Source organism: Cricetulus griseus, chromosome 2, assembly GCF_003668045.3.
Source record: "Cricetulus griseus strain 17A/GY chromosome 2, alternate assembly CriGri-PICRH-1.0, whole genome shotgun sequence".
Classification (NCBI taxonomy): Eukaryota; Metazoa; Chordata; class Mammalia; order Rodentia; family Cricetidae; genus Cricetulus; species Cricetulus griseus.
The window spans coordinates 166908652-166915307 of NC_048595.1; the positions used below are offsets into that span (position 1 = coordinate 166908652).

The 6656-nt window shown below is 38.5% G+C and overlaps 1 pseudogene; it reads right to left on the minus strand.

The window, feature by feature from the left end:
• Nucleotides 1–3252: 3252 nt before the first annotated feature.
• On the minus strand, nucleotides 3253–3922 carry LOC100764977 (annotated as a pseudogene).
• Nucleotides 3923–6656: the final 2734 nt, after the last annotated feature.

A 6656-nucleotide genomic window follows, 5' to 3' on the forward strand; every position in this document is an offset into this window, starting at 1 on the left:
AGGATGACTGCCTCTGTAACTTCAGTGTCTGAGGTTTCCTCATCCTGTTGTTAGAGTCTAGAGGGCAGGGCCTCTTATAAGGCTGGAAGGACAGAATATGTTAAAGGCCCTTCTGCTGACCCACCTCTTAGGATGTGTGGATTTGAGAGCAGGCCCTTCATCAGTGTCTCAGGATTCCAGACCTTATGTCCCATCTAGCCTCTGCCATTGGCCTTCTCTAGTATTCTTCCCTCAATCTATGAAATGATGCCATTGATGTGAATTTTCACTTCACTACAATCTATCACTCCTTGTTCCTGTGCATTGCAAGCTTATCTATTTGGAGGGATTATCAATAGTAATTATTTAATCTTTATTTTAAGTGAGGTAACCTAAGTTTCATTGTCTAGCACTTAAATTAAAAATATATATAAATATTGCAGAAAGTTTTATTCTTTACTGCTTGGGACATTTTAACACAATCCTTTATTTCAGATGCCAAATAATGGCCAAGAAAACCTAAAATATTTACTTTTTAGCCCTTTACCTTACATTAATTATCTCATTATATCATGATGCAAGTTCTTTTGCAGAAATAGGAGTTGGGAGAGTTTGTTTTGTTTTTAGCACTAGACTAAAACACAGGATTTAATTCCAAAATGTGACTACTCTAAACTCTAGACCTTTGCTTACCCTTCTGAACTTCACCTCTCCTGTGTGTCATTGATAGCAGAAGGACTAGCAGTGAGACTGGAGGAGAGTAGCAGTGGTTCCACTTGCGTTCAGGGTATCCTGAAGGAAAGTTGGCTGTACTTTATTGTAGAATGTCAACACTTAAACTAACAATCCTTCATCCTATATCTAAAAAATGTGTTACTTTTTGTTTGTTTGTTTTTATAAGACATGGTTTCTCTGTATAACAGCTCTGGCTGTCCTGGAACTCACTCTGTAGTCTAGGCTGGCTTCGAACTTACAGATACCTGTCTGCCTCTTCCTCCTGAGTTCTGTAATTGACACATTCTTTTTTGCTGAGTCCAAAACTAGCCACAGAATTCTTCTGAAAATAGCAATCTGCAGTTAATATCTTGGCATTTCTCACAAGCAGAAGTAAGGCGATATCTTAGCACATAGGTCTAATAGGAAACTTTAAAGTAAATGAAATATTAAAAATAGAAAAGAAAGGAGAGTAAGCATGAATTTTACAAGCAAGAATATAGTCAGGAAATCTTTGTCCAATCAATATACAGTCCAAATTCCAGGTTTCTATGATGCATAATCTTGGGCAAGATTTATTTTTTTGTTTCCTCATCTAATGGAATGGTAAATATGAGAAAATATACTTCATGGGATTATTATAAAAACTGAATAATTAACATAAAGCAGTAAGGTATGCTTGATATGGGATCAATGCTAGTATAAGTTTTGGGGGGAAAAGAGTGTGAGAAAAAAATAGACGACACTGTAGTACCAACCATGCACAAGACCTTTGGATTTTGTATTATATTTCTCTCAACACTATTTTTCCTACCTCAAAGGTAACAAGAACTATCAGAGTCCTAATGTCCTCTGCTTAGGTATGATAGTTTTCTATCCATTGGACTCCATTCTGTCATCTTTTGAGTCTTTTAATAACTCTAAAACCTGTATTCCCATGGGAAACTTTGATGATCTGTCATTATCTACAGTAATAGCCAAATAATACATTTCTGGCCATTGTGGAAACTTTGAAAATAATTCATGTCACTTCAGTACTTTTCAATGGTGTTGATTTCCCATTGTGTTTAACCAGGTAGAGTTAAGGCCTCATTATGCCATAAAACATCTGCAGTAAAGAGTTACCTTTAAATACTCAGAATAATTCATTTCAAATTATAGGAACCATTTGTGTTATAACACTCAGCTATAATGCACCAGGGATATCAGGGTAGTCACTAATGATCTAAACTACCCTTTAAGCAACTTATTAGGGAAAAAAATGTCTGTTCCTTTTTGTGATGTATGGTTTTAAATATGCTTTGCTTGCACCCTTATTATCGATGGGTTTACACAATAAAGTTTTAGAGATGGTATTTTCTAAAATAATCTTGCAGGGGAACTGTTGACAGAAGTTTCTGTCCCACCTGGGTCCCGCAGCTGTTTAATCCCAAATAAACACATAGAGGCTTATATAAATTATAAACTGTTTGGCCTTATTGCTCAGTAGTCTTATTGGCTAGCTCTCTCTTAATTATTAGCCCATTTCTATTAATCTGTTCATGGTCTTGGTTTACCTGTGATGCCTGAGTCTCTTGCTTACTCAGCAGCTACATGTCATCCCCTTACAATTCACTCTCTGTGCTCCTCTTCCCAGCCTTCTCCTAGTCTGGTAGCACTGCCTATCTTCCTGCCTGGCTACATTCCACCTGTCCGTTACCTGAAACAGCTTTATTCCTCAAACAATAAGAGAAACATATATTTACAGCATAGAGAAGGACATCCCCCATCAGGGAACTTCCAGAATTTAGTATATTTCCTCACTCAACAAAGAATCAAAAGTGAAAACAATTTCAGAATTGAAATTTTAGAATCATTTCCCACCTTCTGTCTTAGTACCTATTCCATTAAATTGCAAAATGCCAAGTTAGTACCAAAATTACTAATTGTCCTTTTCTGTTTGGTCACTACATAGAATCTTATATCACTAAAAAGAAGTTAGAAACAATGTGTGGTCACTATGTAGAACCTCTTATCTACTACAAAGAATTTTATATCTACTACATAGATTCTTTTTCTTTCTTTCTCCTTGACAAGGACTAAATGTTATATCTATTAAAGAGAAGTTAGAAACAATGGGATCTGGACGTTTATTTTTTTAGAAAGCCTCCAGGTCAGCATAACCCTGTGATTTTTTTAAGGCATGGCTTCTGATTCAAGACCCTTCTGCTGATAAAGAATATAGAAGACAGATAGTGGAGCCAGTCTTCAACCCTAGAGTACAAATGGACTTTGGGAGCCCATTCCCTATGGAGGGATACTATTGCAGCCCAGATACAGCAAGGAGGGCCTAAGCCCTCCCCCAAATGATATGACAGACTTTGAAAGTCCCTGGTGGAGGTTCTCACTGTCCCTGGGGAGGAGTTGGGAATGGGTTGGGGGGATGGTGGCGAACATGGGAGGATGGGAGGGTGAGGGAATGGGAGGAATGAAAATTTAAATATGAGTGGTAATTAACGAATTTAAATTAAAAAGTAAAAAAAAAAAGATAAAAACCTAAAGATAAAAAAAAAAAAAGATAGGTTTGCCAATTCTACCCCCACCAGCCACAACACCACTAACAGCTCTATTGGCCAAGGAAATAACCTTCTTAGACCCTGAAAGCAGCTTCACTCTCTTCTTGGTGTCCTGGTTGTGGGAGATGACAGTGGCATAGTTCCTGGATGCTCCTGCCAGCTTTCCCCTGTCCCCAGGCAACACACGGCAGTACCCTCAGGGATGGTACCCACGGGCAAAACATTGCTAATATTTAGCTGGGCCTTTTCTGTGTAGCTTTGGAGCCTATCCTGACACTTGCTCTGGAGACCAGGCTGGCCTCGAACTCACAGACATGCGCCTGCCTCTGCCTCCCGAGTGCCCGGATTAAAGGCGTGCACCACCAGCGCCTGGCTTTAGCTGGGCATTCTTGCCTCAGTACACAAACTGCCCAGTGTGGATTCTCTCTGCTGTGATGAAGAGCTCCATGTGCTTCTTAAATCAGTAGGGATCACAAAAGACCACTTTCGCGAGGAGAGTGCTGCAATTGGTCATGAATGATATCCTTTAGGATACCCTTAATATAGCCGTGCTGCTCAGAAAAGTCCACAGCACGCAGGCATGCCCTTATGATGTGAGTGTGGAACAAAGAACCAGAGTCTTTCCTCTGCCCTCAGATCATACAGCCCACGACAGCGAGTCTGCCTGCAAGCATTGCCAAATGAACTGGGAGAACAGCAGAGGACTGATCCAGAACCCATGAACGTGGGTCTCAGTGAGGAGGCCTCGAAAAATCTATGGAGCTTCTGGTAGTAGTTCAGTGTTTATCCCTAGCATAGGAATGGACTTTGGGAGCCCATTCCACATGGAAGGATGCTCTGTCAGCCTAGACACACTGGGGAGGGCCTAGGCCCTATCCCAAAGAATGACAGATTCTTAAGATCCCCCGTGGAAGGTCTCACCCTCCCTAAGAAGCAGAAAGGGTATGGGATAGTTAGGGTGTTAGTGGGGCAGGGAACAGGGGAGGAGGGGAGGGAGAGGGAACTGGGATTGACATGTAAAACAATCTTGTTTCTAATTTAAATTAAAAAATGGAGAAAAGAAAGAAAGTCAAGTACAGGGTTGAAGAATGAGAATTCCCCAGTCACCAAAGGAGGCAACTGTTGAGCTATAAAGCTAAGAATGATCTCTGATGGTTCATAAAAAAAAAAGTCTAGAATTTTGATGAGGCTCAAATCCAAAAATCTACTAAGGGCAAGTTCTGTTTCTACTATAGAACACTTAAATCCAGTGGTGTAAAGAGTCTTCCTAAAGCTATGATGAAGCCCCAAACCCAGGCTCAGTAAATATTGGGTTGGTTCAGCTCCAGTATATTGATGGACTAAAATAAGTTGTTTGATCTTCTGGGTAAACATCTCCTACAACATCAGTTCCTATTGCTGTTTGTACACTGTTTGGCTTACAAAAGTTAACAGTATCTAGAAGACAAAGAAGCAGACAAATGGGACCTCGATTTCTAAGGGACCTCGATGATTTCTAATCTAAAACGATAAGTGGAAGCAAAATGACAGAAGAACCTGGTGTTTGAATTATCTGTCAAGAGCTTTAAGATAACTGTCATATATATTATAAGTACCTAGTAATACTAGTGAGCTGTTTATATGAACATATGGAAATTTTCAGTGGAGAAATGGAGCTAAACAGAAAGACAGGTTAGTAGTTAGTCATCTAAAACAATCACACTGATGTTAGGTATGTTTTCAAGGTCAAATAGAGATACATTAAAAATAGATAGATAGTCTTTAAATATTTCAAAGACCTACAGAACATGGCATTTAGAATGTTAATAAGGTTATTCATGACAATGAGACACATCTGCTCCTGGCAGCAACAATTTTCTTCAGAAAAGGATGATGACCATTGAAGAACCTCCATATGGAGTTTGCTTTCAATACAACAAAGCTAGCCATTTAGACAAGGAACTGTCCCTGGCTCCACTGCTGATAGTATGATGTCTAACCTGAATAAGTAGGACATAAAAGAAAGCAACTGCCTAACTTTTCCAAGACAAGGTAGGACAGTCCTTTAAAATTCCTGCTTCAAAGAAAAGTCTGTCAGATATTCTAGGCCTGCATGCTGAAGATTGTTGCTCCAATGTAGCAAAGGAAGCTTTTGGTGATTATGCCAGCAGTCAGATGTCTGTCATTTTTTATAGTTTTGGAAGTTGCTTGCTCTTTACTTCCTATTTAGTCAGGTAATATTATCTCATTCTCAGGTCTTTGATGGAGTTGAAGAAAAGATAGTCATAGTTATAGTTTTCCTCATTACCAAATTAAGAAAGGAAACTTGCTTAAGAGATGTAAAATTTGTATGGTTGAGAAACAATAATAGTTTAAATTGTTCATCTAAGAAAATGTTGTGAAGTCTAAAAGATAATTTTGCATTGGTAATATGAGTTAGGATAAAAAAATAAACTAGGTCCAAAATTTTGGAGTCACCAAAATAGGATAGATAATGAAATATTTTCTCCAAATTTGTCAAATATAAATGGACTGGACATTGTGAGTGTAATTCTTACTTGATAATTGTTCTTATTGTATATAGTTTTACTATGTTAGAGTTAAAATCTTTCCTTTTTATTTAGACAAAACGGGGAAATGTTGTATAGGTGTATTGCTGTGACTGATGTAATAAAAAAAAGTTGAACAGCCAATAGCTAGGCTGGAGGTATAGGTGGGACTTCTGGGCAAAGAGAGAAGAGAGGGGGAATCTAGGTATGTGAGATAGACAAGAGGAGTCACAGTGGAAACAGGATGGGTGGAATGGGACAGAATGTAGATTAATACAAAGGGGTTAATTTAAGTTATAAGAGCTGGTTAAAGACAATATTAAGCTAAGACCAAGCTTTTGTAATTAATAAGTTTCCATGTTGTTATTTGGGAGCTGGCTGGTTAGACAGAGAAAGACTGGTTACAAATAAAAATCAGTGAAGTGAACTTCTGCTGGGTGCTGAGGAGATGACACTAACAGTGTTGTGTTTTGTAATATTATATGTCAATAGAGAAATAGACATATGGATAGAAACACATTTAGAGGAGAATGGGTAAATTTCAAAATTCTTAGGTAGTATTTCTACTAAGAAGTTTTCTTAGTAGCTTTGAAGAGAGATTCAGTTTTAAAAACAAAGAAAAGGAGAACGAAGAGGTGGAAGATGAGAGGAGGAGGGGAAGGAGAAGTAGGAGGAGGAAGAGGAGAGGAGGGAGAGGTGGCATGGAAATTAGAAAGCATGTACTTTTATGTTTGAGGTTCTGGCTAAGCTTCCCCTGCCCCCTGGGAAAACTCACTAAGCTTTTTGAATTTCAATTTCAACAGCTGTTAAATGGTGACCAGGAAACTGGTTTGTGATGCAATATTTGTGTTCGATGAGACAATTCCAAAATAATACTATA